The 19,777-nt window shown below is 45.1% G+C and overlaps 1 protein-coding gene across 1 annotated transcript in view; it reads left to right on the forward strand.

Moving 5' to 3' along the window:
- The first annotated feature begins 7,023 nt into the window (after nt 1-7,023).
- The window catches only part of SACS (sacsin molecular chaperone), a 77,562-nt gene continuing 64,808 nt past the window's right edge, over nt 7,024-19,777 (forward strand). The window contains exon 1 of the mRNA XM_043477601.1: nt 7,024-7,147. The gene's annotated coding sequence lies outside the window, so the exon portion shown is untranslated. The remainder of the gene's footprint in view (nt 7,148-19,777) is intronic.

The raw sequence follows: 19,777 nt of genomic DNA on the forward strand, positions 1-19,777 counted from the left end.
CAGGAGGAGAAGGGGATGATAGAGGATGACATGGTTGGGTGGCATCACTGACTCAATGGACAAGTTTAAGCAGTCTCTGGGAGATAGTGAAGGACAGGGAAGTCTGGTGTGCTGCAGTGCATGGGGTCGCAAAAAGTGTGACATGACTGAGCAACTGAACAACAATGATACAATGTATCCATACTACAAAACATTATTTAGCCGTTAAAAACTAGGTATTGAGAGCATATCTAACTTAGGGAGATATTTTATAAGAGTCAATAAAAACTGTCAATACAGATTGAAATTGCTCAAGTCAGGTCTCCTCCGGTTGCCAGGAGCATCGACCAGGCTCAGATAAAAGGGCCTTAAGTAGACTTCAGAGGTCTCGTGAGGATGGGAGACAGAGATCTGCTGGAGACTGGAGCATTGCTGAGCACAAGGCTCCTTCCTGGGATTCCCGATTCCCTGTCGAGGGAAACCTTCCTCTTCCTGCACCCGCTTCTGTCTCTCCATCCCCCCTCCTCTCCTGAAGCACAGTCTCTGCTGTCTCACAGCCCAGCCTGCACACTGCCCTCCTTGCTCCTCTTACACCTACACCTGTTTGTCTCACCTTCATCGCTCACTGGCTTCCTCGCTCCATTTCCCAGTTCCAAATTCCTGTGCTAAAGGGATGTGTGGTCTGGAGGAGGCCCTGGGCGGGGGCCGTGCAGGTGGGGCTGGCCTTGCACCCGGCTTCTCTGGGCTCCCCGAATGCTGAGGCTGTTTGTGTGTCACCGAGCGGGGCCGAGTGTCCCCAGGCCACCCTCTCCACATTCCACGCCCGGATCTGAGGTGAGCTTATACCACCATTTGCCCAGCCTTGCGGCTGAGGATTCGCTGAATCACGTCACCCGTGACCCAAAGCAGCTGGTCCTGGGCTGACACATGTCACCAGACCCCATCGAGGGCCTCTGAGGAGAGCAGCTGCTCTAGGCGGATAGGTGGCACTGGTAGAATAATATCTGGCTACCATTTGTGGGGAGCTGGGCCTGGTGATGTGCACAACTCTTCATGCACGCAGGCGCTGTTGTCCCCTGTTTTACATTCGAGGACGCTGACGCCTGAAGACAAGTCGTGTTGCCAGGCCCTGGTGGGAGGTGGGAAGTGGGGGCTTGAACACAGCTAGCGTGTTCTTACTCATCCTGCGCCATCGCCCCACGTCACTGTGTGGGGCCCTTCCATGGTGGGGGAGGGGATGGGATGCAGCACCTTCACAAAATCCTTCATGACGTCCTCATATCTAGTAAGTCCTGCAGAACACCTGGATTCCAGCTCATCCAGAAATAAACATGGTTCTTCTCACCCTCTGCTGGTAGGACTGTCAGCTGATAAAGTCTTTCGGGAGGCCAATTTGGCAACTGGTTGCCTGGTGAATCCTGTGGACAGAGGAGCCTGGCAGGCTACAGTCTATGGGGTCGCAAGAGTCAGACATAACGGAATGACTAAGCACAACAGGTAGCTAAGTGGTAAAGAAACTGCCTGCCAGTGCAGGAGATACAGGAGACTCAGGCTCGATCCCTGGGTCGGGAAGATCCCCTGGAGGAGGAAATGGCAACCCACTCTAGTATTCTTGCCTGGAGAATCCCATGGACAGAGGAGCCTGGCGGGCTACAGTCCATGGGGTCGCAAAGAGTCAGAAACGCATGAACATGTAGACAGTAGATGTTTTAAACATGTCCATTCTGTCTGATCTACTATCAATGTCAAAGAATATAGCATAAGAGAATCATTCTAAAGGCAAACAAAGATTTATAGCTGCAGCTGGATATATCTGAAATATTCCACAGTAGAGAAGTTGATAAAAGAAGTTGATAAAATTATAAATACATCTGATGAAATGGGATAATAAGTCTTCATTAAAAATTGTCTGCCTGAGGAAGAAGTGTGCTCTGCTTCAGTCCCTGCTGTCCAGCTGTGGACAGATGTCCAGCCACACACTCAGATGCCCACCATGGCCCGAGGCTGTGGGGACCTGAAAGGACCCCCTAGGTGGGTGACACTGTTTCCCTGGGGCCCATGTGATCACGGGGGCGTGGATCTCTTGGCTGTGTCCGAAGCTCCCCACATGCTCACAGCTCAGGGGCTGCGTGTCCTTCTCAGGACTTGTCAAGGCATCATGTAACTGGGGATTTTCTGAAGTTGACCTGAGCTGATGTATAGTTTTTAAGGGCAAGTGTCTTACTCCCACGTCTGAAGAGATCCTTCTCAAACAGGGAACGTGTCTTAAAGCAGGAAATAAACAAAATTAATAACCTCTACGATTTGAAGAGCTAGAGATTATTAACTATACGCCAAGGACTGCCTACTCCCACACTGGAAGGTAATATTCCCATTTCACAGATGAAGAAACAGAAGGTCAAAAGCATAGGTGACTTGATTAGATGCTGGCTCAGTTACAAGGTTGAAGCCAACTGTGTGCTCAGTCACTTAGTCATGTCTTACTCTTTGCAACCCCATGGACTGTAGCCCACCAGGCTCCTCTGTCTATGAGATTCTCCAGGCAAGAATATTGGAGTAGGTTTGCCATTTCCTCCTCCAAGGGATCTTCCAGATCCAGGGATTGAAATTTCGTCTCTTGTGTCGCTTGCATTGCAGGCGAATTCTTTACTACTAGCACCCCCGGGAAGCCAGGCCTGCTTGCTAAGCTGCTGAAAGCAGCTGTTGAGACGAGAGAGCCTGGCCATGTACACAGATGACCTAGCAGAGTCTGGGACAAGGACATGCAAGCTAAGACTCCAGAAGTACGAGCAGGTGCCAAGATGGAGTGGACAGCTCTCAGGCTGAGCGACTGTTTCTGAGTCAATACATATCTGACACTTGCAGAACTTTGAGTTCAGCCGTGCAGGCCGTGTGGGCAGAGGGGCTGGGCCCCAAGATGTGGCTGGAGAGAAAAGTGGACCATGGTGAGAGCCGAGTCTGGGAGTCTTCCAGGAGAAGAAGTCAGAGGGTGGTGGTGCCAGCTCCTTAAAAACTCCAGACAAGTGGCCACGGCTTCCCCTCTGGCTAAGCCTTCTGGTTCTGGGCAAGGGTGGCTCTAGAGGACACTTTCGTATGCCATTTCCAGGGGTCAGCTTGAGGTGAGGTGGAGATGTGTTGACCTCTGACCTGTGCGCACCAACAGTCAGTCATGGACCTGAATGCAGGAGATCCATGATCACTAATTATCTGAAAGCCTTTGATTCCTTAATATTTTTACGACACAGTCTGAATTCTTTGACAACAATGTCCAAACATGATGAACGTACCAGGAATTTAACGATTTAACTGAACGCATAAAGGTTATAGCTGGGGCATCTGGACAGTGGGGGTGGAGGTCGTGGGCTTGGCCGTGGGCACAGGAACCTGCAGAATGTGTATAAAACCGCACGTAATCATCTGTAAATGTCATGACAGCGGAAGGGCCTATTTGTGCAAGCTCATGGAGGTGTTGAAACTTCTTCAGGTGGATTCTGCATAACGAGGATTCCACTGGGCCCTTTTATGCAGTGTGAGCAGGTGGGGGAATGGTTTAACGTTTCTGAAAACTATGTATGGCAACCTGAAATTCAACAATAGGGAATCAATTGATCAAGTTATATTATCACTGCAAAAAGTGTTATGATGCAGGCATTAAAAACATGTTCTCAAAGAATAAAAGAGGAAACTATTAGCATAATTTAAGTGGGAAAACCAGATACAAAATTTATACGTATGTGTGTGTATATATATATATATACATATATATATATATATATATATATATGAAATATGGCTTCCCACGTGACTCAGCGGTAAAGAATCCTTCTGCCAATGCAGGAGACACAGGAGATGCAAGTTCGATCCTTGGGTCAGGGAGTTCCCTGGAGGAAAAAATGGCAACCCACTCCAGTATCCTTGCCTGGAGAATTCCACGGACAGAGGAGCCTGAAGGGCTACAGTCCATGGGGTCGCACAGAGTCAGACACGATTTAGTGACTAAACAACAACAACATATATGAAATATATCATATGATGAAGAGCAATTATGTTAGATGGTAGGATAATGGGTTATATTTGCCATATTTTCTAAAATAAACCCACATTGCCTGGCTAGTTAGCATAAGGCAATAACCATCATTTAAGAAAAAAAATCTAGGTGTTGTCATTTGATTGCAAAACTATCACCGGATGAGTGACGGCACAAAATCTGGGACTTGGTGTAACTGATCGCACTTGTGTGGACACAGATGGTAGGCAGAGACCAGGACCCCAATTGCTGTCTACACCTGCTCTGAAGAGCCACTTTTGATGAATAAAGAATGTATTTGAGAGACAGCAAAGATGTTGGACACGACTGAGCGACTAAGCACACACACACGTGTGCGCGTACACACACAAAGAAGCAGTTGGGGGTTCTCTGGTGGCTTAGTCGGTTAAGTATCTGCCTACCGTGTGGGAGGCCTGGGTTCAATCCCTGCATCGGGAAGATCCCCTCGAGGAGGAAATGGCAACCCACTCCAGTATTCTTGCCTGGAAAATTCCGTGGACAGAGGAGTCCGCTGGGCTACAGTCCATGGGATCACAAAGAGTTGGACACGACTTAACAACTAAACCACCACCACCAGGTCTGGGGTGGAGAACACCGACACAGAAGCAGAGACAGAGGTCAGAGGGCAGGAGGGACTTGCTTAGGGGCAGGGGTCCCCGGGAGGAGGCCACAGCACAGGGCAGTCCTTGCCCAGAGGTCTCCAGCCCCTGGGGACAGACTCCACATCCCCTGCAGAAACATCTCTGACACCCCAATGTCTTCTTGCTCCCGGCGCTGACTCAGTACCATGGCAGGTTCTGAGGGATCCCAAACCCGCTGCAGAGGGTAAGGAGAGATGGGACAGTCTCACCAAAGGTTTGCTCCTGCTTCCGGGAGGCAGGACAGAATGACGCTGCAGGAGCTGCACAAAGCACGACTTTCTGGAAATTCACTCTCTAAGTCTCTCCCCAAAGCCTCCCTCCTCATAGAAACACTCAGCTCCCCTCCCCACGCCTGGCCCCCTCCAGCTCTCTCTCTGCTCCCCTCAACCACTCAGCTCTCCCTCTCCTTGGATTCTGGCTCCTGGGGACTTTCAAGCTAGGTCTGTATGACTGGGCTCACCTCTGAGCTTCTGCTACTTGGGTCCCCACCCTCCTACCTGGAGCAAAAGAAATCCATCTTCTTAGGGACCCCCTTTCCTTGGCAGGTTGGGGAGTGGGGAGTTACAAACACTTAGAACTTATCTAACAGTTCAAAGTTATGGACAGATGATCACGCTAGGTGAACAAGTGATTGAAGATTTTCCCAGCACCTACCTATGGTCCATGTGGCTTCATTCATCTTGTGACCATGGAAACGATGCTGTCAGTACTGAGGGAACATTACTCAGCCAATAAAACGAAGGCATTTGAGTCAGTTCTAATGAGGTGAGTGAACTAGAGCCTGTTACACAGAGTGAATATCATATATTAACGCACGCATATGGAATCTAGAAAGATGGTACTGACAAACCCATTTGCAGGGCAGCAGTGGAGATGCATACATAGAGAACAGACGTGTGCACACAGTGGGGGAAGGAGAGCGTGGGACGAATGGAGAGAGTAGCAGGGAAGCATGCACACAAAACATACTCACATGTACAAAACGAGAGCCTGTGGAAATTCGCTGGATGACCCAGGGAGCTCTGTGACAACCGAGAGGGATGGAATCTGGTGGGAGGTGGGAGGGACGTTTCAGAGGAGGGGACATTTGTATGCCTAGGGCTGATTCACACTGTTGTATGGCAGAAACCAACACAATATTGTAAAGCAATTATCCTCCAATTAAGAAAGAAAAAGAACTGAGGGGTGAGGTTTACCTCCAGAGGTGACTGGTGGCCCACATGGCACCACAGTGAGAATCAGGGGAAAAGGGTTCTCCAGACACACTTTCCCCCCATTAGGAGTCTGTCCTCTGTCCTTACCTGGTGATTATGCTAGGACGAAACACTCCCTACCAACTCGTAGGACACTATGTACACATCCGACTCCGTGAGGCGAAGATTGCCAAGGACTCCCTGTGGGCAGTTTGGTGTCCTGAGGGCAGTCTGCACACGGCTGCTTTGCAAAGAGGCAGGTGGCTTTGCTCTGGGCTGATTCTGACGCTGGGGGCCTGCTTGGTCTCCCCCGGGGTGAGTTCTAGACTTTGCTGAGCTGAGTTAGCAATTTTCCTTTGGTGTAAAGCAGTCCGGAGCTTGGATGCTCCATCTGCAACCAGATAATCCTCCAATGCAGATCCCACTGGGGACGTGGGCTTGTCCACATGGAACCTGGATGAACCTGGATGGAGGAGCACAGTGCACCCACCCAAGGCGCAGAGGGGAGGGCTGTCTATAAACACAGACTTGCCTGGGATTTCACATGCCCCTCTTGTAGGAAGTAAGGAGATAGATCCTATCTGATCTATTGTTCCAGTATTTTTATTACTCAACTGACAGTAACAATGAAAACATAGAGCTTCTGACAGCTGGAGAGCATTTCACAGTTTACAAAGTATTTTGAGTGAATGTTTTTTTTCCTTTTAACCTTTGGGACCTCTTACTCAAATCCAAATAAAATACAGAAAGCACCTTGTGAACTAGAACCTGCAAGGCACATACGGTGTATTTATTGTGTTTCAGCAGCAAGTATGCGGCTGGTGTTTTTCTAGGTGATTCTAGTAAATTACAGGATTTCCAGACTGGACATGGACTGGGACTCTCTGTTTTCCGTGGGAAAATGCCACCTGCAAATGACTTGTCTAAGGCGACCTCGGCCCTAGGTCTCCCCAGGTCCAGCGGAGATGACCTCCTGCAGCCGTGCCTCTCTCGGAATGAAGCTCTGCAGTCAAAAGAGAAGGGACAGCGGACTCTCTGTGGTCTGTGTCGCCAGCCCGAGCCTGCAGGCCGCCTGGTGCAGCGTTATCGACACCCGAGGTTGGGGATGGTTCTATCTCTTTAAAAAGAAAAAAAAAAAAAAAAGCATGCGTGCGGGTGGGGAGGGCGGGCTGCTGACTGCGGCACCGGCTTGGGGCCTGGACCAGCGCGGCTGCGGGGCCAGTCGCGCCGGACCCGCTGACGGGACACAAGGACAACAAAAGGCGGACGCGGCGCTGGCAGCCCCGGTGAGCGCGTGAGGCCCCGGCTGGGGGCCCGCAGGGGGCCCGGGAGTGCGGGCCCCGCGGGGCGGGGGGAGGCGCCCAGCCCTGCGGCCGATGCCGGAGCCGCCTTCGGAGAGGACTGGGGCGCTTCTTGAGCGCCCCTGGCCGCGGCGAGGAAGGGGCCCTTTCTCCACTCCCCCAAGTCTGGGCCGCAGCCTGCGGCGGTGGGCGAGGCGACCCGCCCCCGCCGAGATGCTCAGACAGCCCGGCTTTGTCATTTTCATTTCCAGCCCGGCTTGTGGGTCTGCTCACAAAGGAGCCTTTGCTGTAACATGGAGTGTGGGCCCGGGAGTGTCCTGTTGAATTGTAAAGCGGGATCCCCCAAGTGCCTTCCAGCTTGATGTAGAGCAATTGTCCTCCTTTAAACTGCACGCCCTGAAATGAGTCCACACATGTCACCCAGTTATCTTACATAGCAATATTGGAGCACCCTGCTTTGAGTGGACCACGTTTATCCTAGTTATTAAATTATATTTTAATCAGTGATCCTTAAGTTCTTAGAAAGAGTATCCCAGTTTTAACAACAACGAAAAATCTCTTGCTTCTTTTGTTTCTTAAAACAAGGTTGATACCTCGGTAAAGAGGGCTGGGTTTGCTTCTGACGTGCCAGTGTTTGGGCTTTAATTTTGTGTGACTTTGTCTTCCCTGTGCGAGGAGAGCCTGTTTGGATAAAAGGAGGAATGCAGGTCAACCCCATGTGCTCCCTGGAGTTATAAACCCAGGGAGCTCTGACTTCTCCAGTGCGGATGGGAGTGATAGATCCTCAACCTCATTTTATTTGTCACTTGGAAGGCAGATCGCTCATGTTGTTTCTTAAAGCTGTATACATCGATAACAAGGCATGTATTAGGTTAGTGCATGGGCATCACGTCCTACTGGTTTTACTCAGGACTAACTGGCTGTCTTTCCCTAATCTTGCCGCAAAGTCTTCTTCCACATCACGGACAAATGACACCCAGCTCCTTGTCCTCCTTCCTCTCGTGGCCGTCCCTTCATCCTTTCTTTACCTTCCTGGCTTTTTGCCTAGCCAAACTACTCCTTTTCTGTCGAGGTCAAGGCTCCTTCAGTTTCTCTTTCAAACCAACCATACTCCCATATCTTCCTGGCTCCTTGTTTGGTTTTCGAGATCTTTTCCATGATTAAAATGGTGTTTTCTGTTCTTCACATGATAGGAAGAGAAGCCTCATGACAGCCTTACTTTAAGACAAGGTTGGCTTACATCAGCACATCTCGTGTTGCTCTATGCTGGGTTTGCTCTCGGAAGACTTGGGTTCAGATCTCAGCTCTGCAGACCCCGAAAACCCCCTCAGCTTCTGCGAGCCTCATTTCCTTCCTATGCTAGAGATGATGGCAGTTGTTCACACAATTTTCTAGGATTGAGATGAGCTAGTTCGTCTGAAGGCACCCAGCACCATCCTTGGCACAGATGTAGCTACTCAGGGGATGTTTTGTCATTTTCCCATTCAATTCACCCAGCTACCTGTCCACCCATCCTTGGGGAAGCAGGCTGAAGAGGATTCTCTACCATGTCCCTGAAGGAATGGATTTTGAAATGATCATTTGACCAGGTGCTTCTTAATCAGCTCTGAGTACATAAAACATACTCAGTACTTGATAAGGATCCCTTAGGGTTTCCCAGGTGGCTCAGTGTAGGTAAAAGAATCCACCTGCCAATGCAGGTAACATGGGTTTGATCCCTGGGTTGGGAAGATCCCCTGGAGGGGGGCATGGCAACCCATTCCAGTATTCGTGCCTGGAGGATCCCACAGATAGAGGAGCCTGGCGGGCTACAGTCCATGGGGTTGCAGAGAGTTGGACACGACTGAGAGAGACAGAGGGAAGGATCTCTTGTAAAAGTGATGCAGACATTTCCATGTCGGCACAGGTGTGTTCTGCTGGAGGAGGAGGGGCCCATTCCCTTTCCCTAGGTCCCTTTAAGTCCTGAGTGATGGCAGAATTGAGGACATCGACAGTCTTGCCATGAGTCCAACTGAGGACCTCTAAGTGAATGATGTAAAGGGCGCCAAACTGGAAATGAGAACAGTTCCTATGGTGGTTCTGATGGTGGACAACCAGGGTGGTAACCTGCTTTTCCTACTGCCAGTGCTGGGACTGCTTCAGTTTCTATTTTATGTGCCTTTCTCCTTTCTCCTCACCACCTTTGCCTCCCTGAAACTCCACACTGAGCGCCTTGTGTCAGACTGCAGTCAGGATGGGCCGTTGTGCCCGCGCCTCAGGAGACACGAGGAGGTGGGAAGGGCCACGGCCTGGGCATCAGGGGCGTGGCCCTGCCTCAGCCTTGACTTCTCTCAGTGCTAATTGGAGAGTCATTTAACCTCAGCTCTGAGGTGAGATGTATGTTGTAGACCGTCTTTACATTTTCTTCAAGGCCTGACATACTCAGTTTGTAACAATTATTCCATCAAATACCACGATTTCATGCTTGCTGCCTCTCTTCATTCTCACGGCAGCCTTATGAAGCAGGCAGCCCATTTTGCAGATTATTAAATGTAAAATTAAGACAGAGTAGAGGCCCAACCATTCCTGATTTGTAGAAAGAGGGGGTTGACGGGACAGTCTCCAGTTTCGCTTTCCTCGCTGGACGTCAGTGAGCACTGAGATCAGCCTCCCTCCCTGAATACTGACTCCTGCACCATGGGGCCCTGCATCAGGGCACCCAGAGGTCAGGGCCATGTGAAGCCCAGGATGCCACAGGGCTTCTCTGTCTTGTTTGGGTCATTGGTGGTTTACTTACAGCAATGTTCCATCCAGACAAATGTCTGTTTTCAGTATTCTGCTCTGGCTGAGACCACCAGTCTGTCATCTAGTCCAGAAAATATGGGCTCTGCTGTTCACATAGCCTTTTCACGTGTTCTGAAATGACATTAAGAAAAAAAGTCAAAGCTGCTTGAATATTTTTATGGGTGATCATTTAAACTTATTAGAACTTATTATTTCATTAAAGTACTAAGTCCTAGAGAGAAGTTTGGATTTTTGCTGCATCTGGAATTTGTGCACTATTTTACCATATGAATAGAGGTTCAGTCTTTCTCCTTGTTTTTAACTCAATGATGCATTTAACCACTAAAAAAGTCCTAATAGGGTTACCAGATGGAATTACAGAAACTATTGTATAAGATAAACATAATCTAAAAAAAATTATTTGTTTGAAATTCAGATTTAACTAGGCATATTTTTACTTGCTAAATCTGGCACCCCTATATAAGCAGAACCTTACTTGACAAATAATGGTTACTTCATTGGAGAAGGAAATGGCAACCCACTCCAGTATTCTTGCCTGGAGAATCCCATGGACCCAGGAGCCTGGTGGGCTACAGTCCATGGGGTCGAAAAGAGTTGGACACAACTGAGTGACTAACATTTCATTTCATTGGGCATAAAGATACTAATTTGTTAGGTTTCTAAACTTACAATATAAATTACATCCAATCTTTGTCAGTTTCGTATAACATGCCAACCATCTCCCTGGGTTTATTGACTAAAGCTTTTGTCTATGAAAGGTTTAAACCCTATGATTATCCTAAGAAGGTTCTGATCCTGAAGAGTGTGTCCCAGTCACCTCATGTTCCCCAGAGGCCCTGCTAATGACTGGAAAAAAAAAAAACCCAAGATTTTAAATATATTTATTTGGAGTCAGATAAACATGGTTTAAAACTGACTCCACGTGAGACTAGCTTTGATGCTTCATCTCACAGAGGCTCAATTTCCTCCTCCTTAAATGGACTAATTGCTCAATGACCGCACCCCCCACCTCACCCCACCACTGTCAGATGTCAGGTGGGCGAAGTCCCCTCCCCCAGGCTTCTAGAGAAACTTGGGTTTTCCAGTGAATGAGTGCGTATTACTTTTCCCATCAAAAAGTCAGATAATAATAATATTAGATAATATCAAATGAGATCTATTTCAATCATATAATGTATTTTTAATATGTGATTTTTAAAAGCTTTATTGAGGGACTTCCCCAGTGGTCCAGTGGTTAAGACTTCACGTTCCAGTGCGGGTGGTGTGGGTTCCATCTCTGGCCTGGGAGCTAAGATCCTCGCCAAAACACCAAAACATAAAACAGAAGCAGTATTGTAATGAATTCAATAAAGACTTTAAAAATAGTCCACATTAAAGAAAAATCTAAAAAAAAGTAACAGTTTTATTGAGATATCATTCACATACTGTACAATTCACCCATACGGCATATCAGTTTTGTATAAACTTGGAAGATAATTGAACTTTTTAAAGGTCAATCTGAGACTCTGGGGAGCTTATTCCAGTGGTAGCCCCTCTAAATCCTTGTCTCCAACAATTAGCTCTGCCCTCTGATGGACCAAAAGCTAAGACTAGATCCACTCGATTCAAGACACGCTGTGAAAGTATAGATGTCTCTTGTTACCTGGAAATGGCCAGAGTGATGAAATGATTCATTCTCTATTGAATACCTTCTGTATCCACGGCCTTGCATCTGACCAGGGGAGGCAAAGGTGAACAAGACATTCTGGAGGACCTCCTTGCAAAGACGAGGAAGGTTTGTACAACACGGAAGAGAACCCTTGGGACACATGAGGGGATAATTTATACATTTTTCTTATTAGATTTGATATATGATATTTTTTCTGGAGTACATTCTACTGGAAATCTTTAAGCGCGCACACACACACACATGAGGGCTTCCCAGGTGGTGCCAGTGGTAAAGATCTGCCTGCAGTGCAGCAGACTTAAGACACGGATTCAATCCCTGGGTTGGAAAGATCCCATGGAGAAGGAAATGGCAACCCAATCCAGTACTCTTGCCTGGAGAATCCCCATGGACAGAGGAGCCTGCAGTCCATGGGGCCGCAAAGAGTCAGACACGACTGAGCAGGCACACAGGACACACCCTCAAACACCCTACATAATAAGTATCTGTCACCTTTAACTCCACGTCTGGGCTCTGTAAAGCATATTATGTAAATATTCCATTTCAGGGATGTTTATCTGGGGTCACGTAATGGCTGTAGTGACCATGACCTTCTCTACAGTAGACCGTGCCCAGGCAGTTATTAATAACAGCTGCAGTTCTTCCTTTGTCTTACATTTTGGGCTCTTGATTTACAAGGTGAATTAATCTGACTTCTCTGTTTTGCAAAGATGCCTTTTTCAAGTCTGTGCTGACTCATGTTTTGCTCTGACAGCGAGGAGAGCAATACTGTTATTCCCAGGGTAATTCCAGTGGAGGCTCCTGTGGGTCAGGAGTCTGTGTGCATTGGCTCCTTGTTTCTGTAACATTAGGGACTTTCAAGGGTGAATTTTTCAGCATATCACAGAGGATTTAGCTGTGTGTGAATGTGTCTGGTCAAGCATGATGAAAAGTAATGCTGATTTTTAATTCTCATCTTTAGAGGAATGTGTGTTCTATTTGCAGGAGGTCTCTGAAGGCTCTTCTGGCTTGAGTCTTTGCTATAAAGGGGTGAAAAGACTGTTTCTAGGGAGACTGGCGCAGTTGAGACAGGTAGAGCTCAGGGTTGTTGAGAACAGTGAAGGGGGAGGGGCCCCCTCGAATCCCCACTTCCTCAGACACGACCCTCAGTCACGTGGTCATGATTTAAAACCTGGGTGTCCGGTCTGTTTCTGTTTCAAGTAGAGCAACTCAAAGAAATGTTCGCCTTGGTTAAGTGGAGCTGGCATGCTTCTTTCCTGCTCCTTGAATGAGATCATATATGGTGCCAACCCCACCTGCTATGGGAGAGCCGGGCTGCCAAAGCAGGGTGTTTTAGCTGGATGGACACGCTGTGCTTGTATTAGCCGTGGGCAGTGGCTTTGGGCGACGAGGCCAAATGTGTGGATTCCACAGCTGGCCAGGGCCGACCGCCAGGCCGGTTCCCTAATCGCCGTTGTAGGCTACCAACTGTTTGGCCCCTGATGCGTCAGAGAAGGACAAGGGTCAGTGGGCAGAGGCCGTGAGCTTGTCATGTCCCTTCGTGTGTTAGAGAATATTCCATGAGCAAAGACTGGCGTCTCGTAGGTGCGGGACTGGCCTGCAGTTCATTAGGTACTTGTAGAGGTCGTTCAGGCCCATCTTTGCGATGACTCTGCGTGGATGGGGCAGACTGTCCTGGGCCACCGTGAGGAAGGCGGGGCACGAGAGATTATGTGATTCCCAAGCCGTGGCCTCCACCTTCAGTGATACGAGAGGGGCAGCTTTCTTCCCCTTTGGGGAAATGTATGGGCAGAGAAGGATGTAATAGTTCAGTGTCTTTATTGTGTCAGGCAGTCAATAGCAGGACTAAGGTAAGAGATGGAGTAAAAGCCTTAGTTTAAGTCCTTGAGCTGGTGCTTGACTTTCCTGGACACCAATTTCCTTAACTGTAAAATGAAATTAATAATTTCCTACCAATTCATTAGGCTGTTATGAGACTGAAACAAGACAGTGTCTATGAAATCACTCTAACAAATTAAAAACACTGCAACTCTGCAAGGTAATCTTACCACACTACATTACAGTTTTACTATCAGTAACATTTCCACTGTACTCAGAATTTAGGATATTCTAATATTCTTGACCATGTTAATGAAATAAAGACAAAGTTATCGTGAAAGCAGTAAAAAGAAAAACCCTAGATTTAACATATCATGATTAATCTGATTTTTCTTATTGAAGAACTGTCAAATTTATTAGTATGGATAGTTTGAATGTTTATATTTCTTATGTTTAAAATTGCATTAGGCTGCTGTTCAATCATATTAGATGCCATAAGAAAGGCTAGTAGCTTTTATCTTCCATGTATTGTCATTGTAAAGGATTTATAGAAGTAAACGTGTGGTATACTGAAGCACTCAAAAATGGATTGATTATCAGATGGAGATTTATATACAATAGAAACGTTAAACATAGAGTATAAAAATCCTATATAGTGGTAGTCAGCAAGGAACAAAACATTTCTGTAGTTTAAAACAATAAGGATGAAATAGCAATAAATATACACTTAATTTGGAGAAGGGAATGGCAATCCACTCTAGTATTCTTGCCTGGAGAATCCCACAGACAGAGAAGCCTGGTGGGCTACAGTCTGTGGGGTCACAAAGAGTCAGACATAACTGAACGACTAACACACACACACACACACGTACACTTAATTATAGGGAGAGATGTGTTCATTTATCTGCATATATATACTGTTTGGCCACCGCACACCAAGAAATGGATATTTGTTGAACTGAATAAAGGTGTGAGTGTGTGTGTGTGGATCACATACTGAGAATTAAGACATTTTAATATTTCTTTTGTCTACATATTTTGATCTGGGATTGCACAGAGTAATCATGAGAATAAGTAAAGTAATATGTAACAAAGGCTTTGTAAATGTTGATGTGCTCTATGTTTTTCAGTGTTATTCTGTGAAAGTAGCCTGGTTTATTGTTGAAATCCCCTACCTGGGGCAGAGAGGTCTGCTGGGGCTGGGTCACTTCCTGGTGTCCCCAGATGCTCTTGAAGGTGTGACTCACTTGCTGCCTCGCAACCCACCTGCAGAGCTAACATCTCAGTAAACCGACATTGACAGGTCCTGAGGACATCTGTCATCTTGTCCCCTTCTTTTGCCCATAGGGTGTAGGGCACAGCCTCTAACCTCTTTTAGCTTTGGTGTCTTAACCTGTAAAATGAGGAAACTATATGGAAGAAATTTTCGTTTACCTTCTAAGTTCTGCTGCTTTGTCTGAGGATTAAGGTGAGAAAATCAAACAAAATTTTATTAAGGAGTCTGGCTCAGATAGAAAGAATCTGCCTGCAATGCAGGAGACCCAGGTTCAATCCCTGGGTTGGGAGGATCCCCTTAAGAAAGAAATGGCAGCCCATTCCAGTAGTCTTGACTAGAAAATCCTATGGACAGAGGAGCCTGGCGGGCTACAGTCCATGGGGTCGCAAAGAGTCAGACACGATTGAGTGACAAACACAGATACATGGAGAGACCCAGGAACTGAATAGTTCACTGAAATGGCCAGAGCCCTCAACTTAAGTACCATCTTCCGCTAAAGACAGGGTAATGGCAGTAGTGGTTTGGGACTTCAAAGGGGAGGAAGGCAACTGACCCGAAGATAGGAAAGCAAACGTTGGTAAACAGCTGTTTGCTGGACCAGGCAGCGACAGTGGGACATGGACTGGGACAATGGGACAATGAACTGCAGCAGACAGACTCTGCAGGGTCCTCCCTGTCCATGTGCCTAGTTCATACCACAGTTCTGCACGGTGATGGCCCATCCTGGAATAGACGCTCTGCGTTCCTTTAGATAGTTACTGAGAAGGTCAGAGCTTCTTCCTGAGTCTTTGGGGCCTTGCAAAGCATCAGCCTAAATTTTCCAGTAGTCATGTATGGATGTGAAAGAAGGACCATAGAGAAAGCTGAGCGCCAAAGAATTGATGCTTTTGAACTATGTTGTTGGAGAAGATTCTTGAGAGGCCCTTGGACTGTAAGGAGATCCAACTAGTCAATCCTAAGGGAAATCAGTCCTTAGGTGATAAAGTGATTCAATTATACATTCATAAATATGTATATATATATATTTTTTCATCTTCTTTTCCATCATGGTTTATCACAGGATATTTTATATATATACATATATATCACATATATATATATACATATATATCACATATATATATGTATATCACAGTAGGACCTTGTAGTTTATCCATCCTATATATAATGGTTTGCACCTCTGGTGATTTAGTTGCTAAGTCGTGTCCAACAGCTGTGATCCCATGAATGCCTGCCATGCTCCTCTGCCCATGGGATTCTCCAGGTGAGAATACTGGAGTGGGTTGCCATTTGCTTCTCCAGAGGATCTTCCTGACCCAGAAATCGAACCCAGGTCTCCGGCATTGCAGACAGATTCTTTACCGACTGAGCTATGAGGGAAGTCCTAGTTTGCATCTACTAACCCCAAACTCCCAGTCCATCCCTCCCTGACTGCCCTTTCTGTTAACAACCACAGGTCTGTTCTCTACATCTATCAGTCTGTTTCGTAAATAAGTTCACTTGTGTGACATTTTAGAGTCCACATATAAGTGATGTCATACAGTATTTGTCCAGTATTTGTCTTTTCCTTTCTGACTTACTTAACTTAGTATGATAACCTACAGGTCCATCTATGTGGCTTATCAGCCAAATTCATTCTCAGGTCAAAGAGATACAGTTGGAGGTAGCAAATTTTTCTCCCCTATTTAATACTATTAAATAAATAGTATTATTTAAATACCATGTGCAGAATTTCATATGAATGAAGAAGGATCTATTGGTACTGAGGGGGTCTTGGGAACCCTGAGGAATACTTTGAATGCTTGGGGAGTAAGTTCTCAGGGAAGTTTCACAAGGCCTTGGGTGCATACCTTGATAAGAAGAGAGGGCATGAGTGGTGTTTAGGGAATGAATAGATGCTCCTCACAAAGGCAATAAAATGAGGTGCAATGCAAGGGTGACCCTTTCTGCAAATCTCTTCTCTGCTTGCCTCCCCTCCCCTTTCTTTCCTCTTTTTAAAAACCTTGTTATGTTGAGTCTATTAGTCCATCTGTACCTCATTCTTAATGAACAGCTATTATGATAATAAATGAAAGATATTAAAGATACTACTTCAAACAAAGATGTCATTATGTACTACTCTATCATGTTATAAATGTATTTTCAACATTATCTCATGCTGAAGACACAATATAGTAGATGTTTAATTTTTACCATTATTAAATGGAAATACTATGCATGCAAAAGAGTGTGTATAAATTAGACTCTTTTGCCCACTTTCCTTTGAGGTAGTTTCTTTTTTATTTTCAAGAGTTCTCTGTTGATTATCTGTGTGGCAAGTATGTTCTCCTGATGTTTGTAGCTTGAGATGTTCATCTTTTTAATGTGGTTTGAATGTAGTCATCTTTTTCTTCTGTGGTTAGTGCTTTCTATCTGCTGTTTAAGGAGTTCATTTCTACCCTGAGGTCATGAGGATATTGGGTTATATTTCTTCCTAGAAACTTTACGGTGTGATTGTCTCACTTATGCCCTTAATCCCCTTGAATTGATACTTGTGTGCACTGTGAGGTTCAAATACATTTCTATTTCCAGGTGGGTAAGCACTTGTCCCGTAACATTTCTTGAATGGTCCAGCTTTCCCCACTGTACTCTACCAACACCTCTGTCGCGTATCAAGTTTCCATTAATGCAAGGATCTGTTTCTGAGCTTTATACCTTTTGATTGTTTCTGTTTGAATACCTTACCAACTCAGGTATTACAGTTTTTTTTTACAGTTTGCTATTTAGCAAAGCAAATCTTTCCCCTCATACTTCTGAAGGACTGTCTTTATTCTTATCCCCTTGTTTTCCCATAGAACTTTTAGAATTTCAAATTTTATTTTGAAAGGTTGTTGGGATTTTGATTGGAATGTCTTTGAATTAAAAGACCAATTGGAGGAGAGGGGATATTTCAGTGATATTGAGCCTTCCTGCCCTGTATCATGTACATATCACCACGTTTAAAGGGTGTCTTTTGTTCAAGTTTATAGATTTTCTACGTAAAATTTTTATACAAGTTTTTTGTTATAATTATTCCAAGGTAACTTTTTTCCCCTTGATATTATAAATGGTTGTCTCTAAAAATACCTTAAAAAAACTTTTGCTGGTATGTAGAAATACAGTTGAACTTCTGTCAGTAATCTGGATCAACTCCATCATTAATTCTGTTGACTTGTCTGAAATACTTTTTGAATGTCCCACCTGTGAAAGGTGATGATTCCCCCCACCTCCTGTCCCTGTACAGTGAAATGTTTACTAGACACAGAGATAGCCCAGTGTGAGGTTTGCTCATTAAGAAGTTCCCATCTATTTCCTCTTTACTAAATGTTTTTTGTTTTCTTTCCTATTTGACAGAAGGTCTTTAATGGGTATGGAATTTGATCCTCTGATAAGCCCAATCAATTTGGTCATAGACTATTATCTTGTATTATTATACTATATATGCTGCATTCAGCTTGCTAATATGTATTTAGAATTTTTGTATTTGTGTTTATGAATGACATTTGTCAGTAATTTTCCTTTTGCATACTGTGCCAATCTGGTTTAGATAACTGGATTTGGGAATATTATCAGAAAGATGACATTATTTGGGTATATTGTCTGTTTTTATGTTTTCTGGTAGACTTTGTTGTTTTAGAGTTACCTTGCTTATTGAATATTTGGTACATCTTTCCAGTAAAACCATCTAGCCTAATGTTTTCCCTTTGGAGAGATTTTAAATATCAGTGAATGAAACTATTTTGGATTGACTTGTTTCTTGAATTTGTCTGGTACTTTATATTTTTCTAATAATTTGTCTGTTTTCAAAGTTTGAAAATTCATTACCTTAGAGTTATTTTTAGGGGATTCCCTGGTGGTCCAGTGGTTAGGACTCTGCACTTTCACTGCCGAGGGTCTGAGTTCAATTCCTGGTGACATGCTAAGTCACTTCAGTCATGTCCGACTCTTTGTGACCCCATGGAGTGTAGGACCCCATGGACTGTAGCCGGACAGGCTCTTCTTGTCTATGGGATTTTCCAGTCAAGAATATTGGAGTGGGTTGCCATTCCCTACCCCAGGGGATCTTCCTGACCCAGGGATGGAACCCATGTCTCTTGCACCTCCTGCATTGGCAGGCAGGTTCTCTACCACTAGCGCCACCTGGGAAGTACAGAATGTAGCCACTTCCTGGTAGGAGATGTAAGATCTTGCAAGCCACATGGGCATGAGCAAAAATAAATAAATAAATGAAATTTAAAAAATAATATTCTGTTATCTTTTAAATTCCTGATGCATCCCATTTTCATCCCTATATATATGTATATATTATGTATGTTACTTATTTTATCTTGATCATTCTTGCTGCAAATTGGCCAATTTTATTAGACTTTTAAAATAACTCACTTTCCATTGTATCTTTGTTTTCTATTTTGTTAATTCTACTCTTATCTACTCTCAATCTTATTTTCTTTGGATTTATCCCCATAATCTTTTTTCTAAAGTCTTGAAATGGATACTTAATTTTCAGTCATTCATTTTCCTGAATGAAATTATTGAAGGCAATAAATGTCCCATAAATCTACAAAACACCCTCTATAATGAGGAAGGAGCAAGTCAAAGCCTCAGTGTTTTTCGTGGGCACTTGCTTCAACCAGAATTTAATAAGATTACTTTTGTGTTCCTTTTGTTTATTTTTAGAGCTACCCTCTATTTGTGGAAAGTGGTACTGGGTTTCCATTTATATTGTGGGTGGAAAGTTTCCTTTTATAATACATTTATTTAAGTAGAGGGTTATTTTAAGAAAGAAAAACATTAAGTAAATAATCAAAGAGGTGATACATAGTAGGCCAAAGATCCTCAGAATGGTATGCTTCATCTCAAATATGAGAAACATTATGAAATGACTATAATCTGTGACTACCATGTGGGAAACTGATGTCCCAGGCAGTTCACTGCCTTCTCTTACCCACTTGCATGGTCACTAGCAAGTATAGTTGTTCAGCCACAGAGGATGAGCTTTGAATAATCAGGGAGTAAGACAAGTCCTGGGCACACACATGCACAAATGGCTCAG

The sequence above is a fragment of the Cervus canadensis genome, chromosome 9 (genome assembly GCF_019320065.1).
Source record: "Cervus canadensis isolate Bull #8, Minnesota chromosome 9, ASM1932006v1, whole genome shotgun sequence".
NCBI classification, from domain to species: domain Eukaryota; kingdom Metazoa; phylum Chordata; class Mammalia; order Artiodactyla; family Cervidae; genus Cervus; species Cervus canadensis.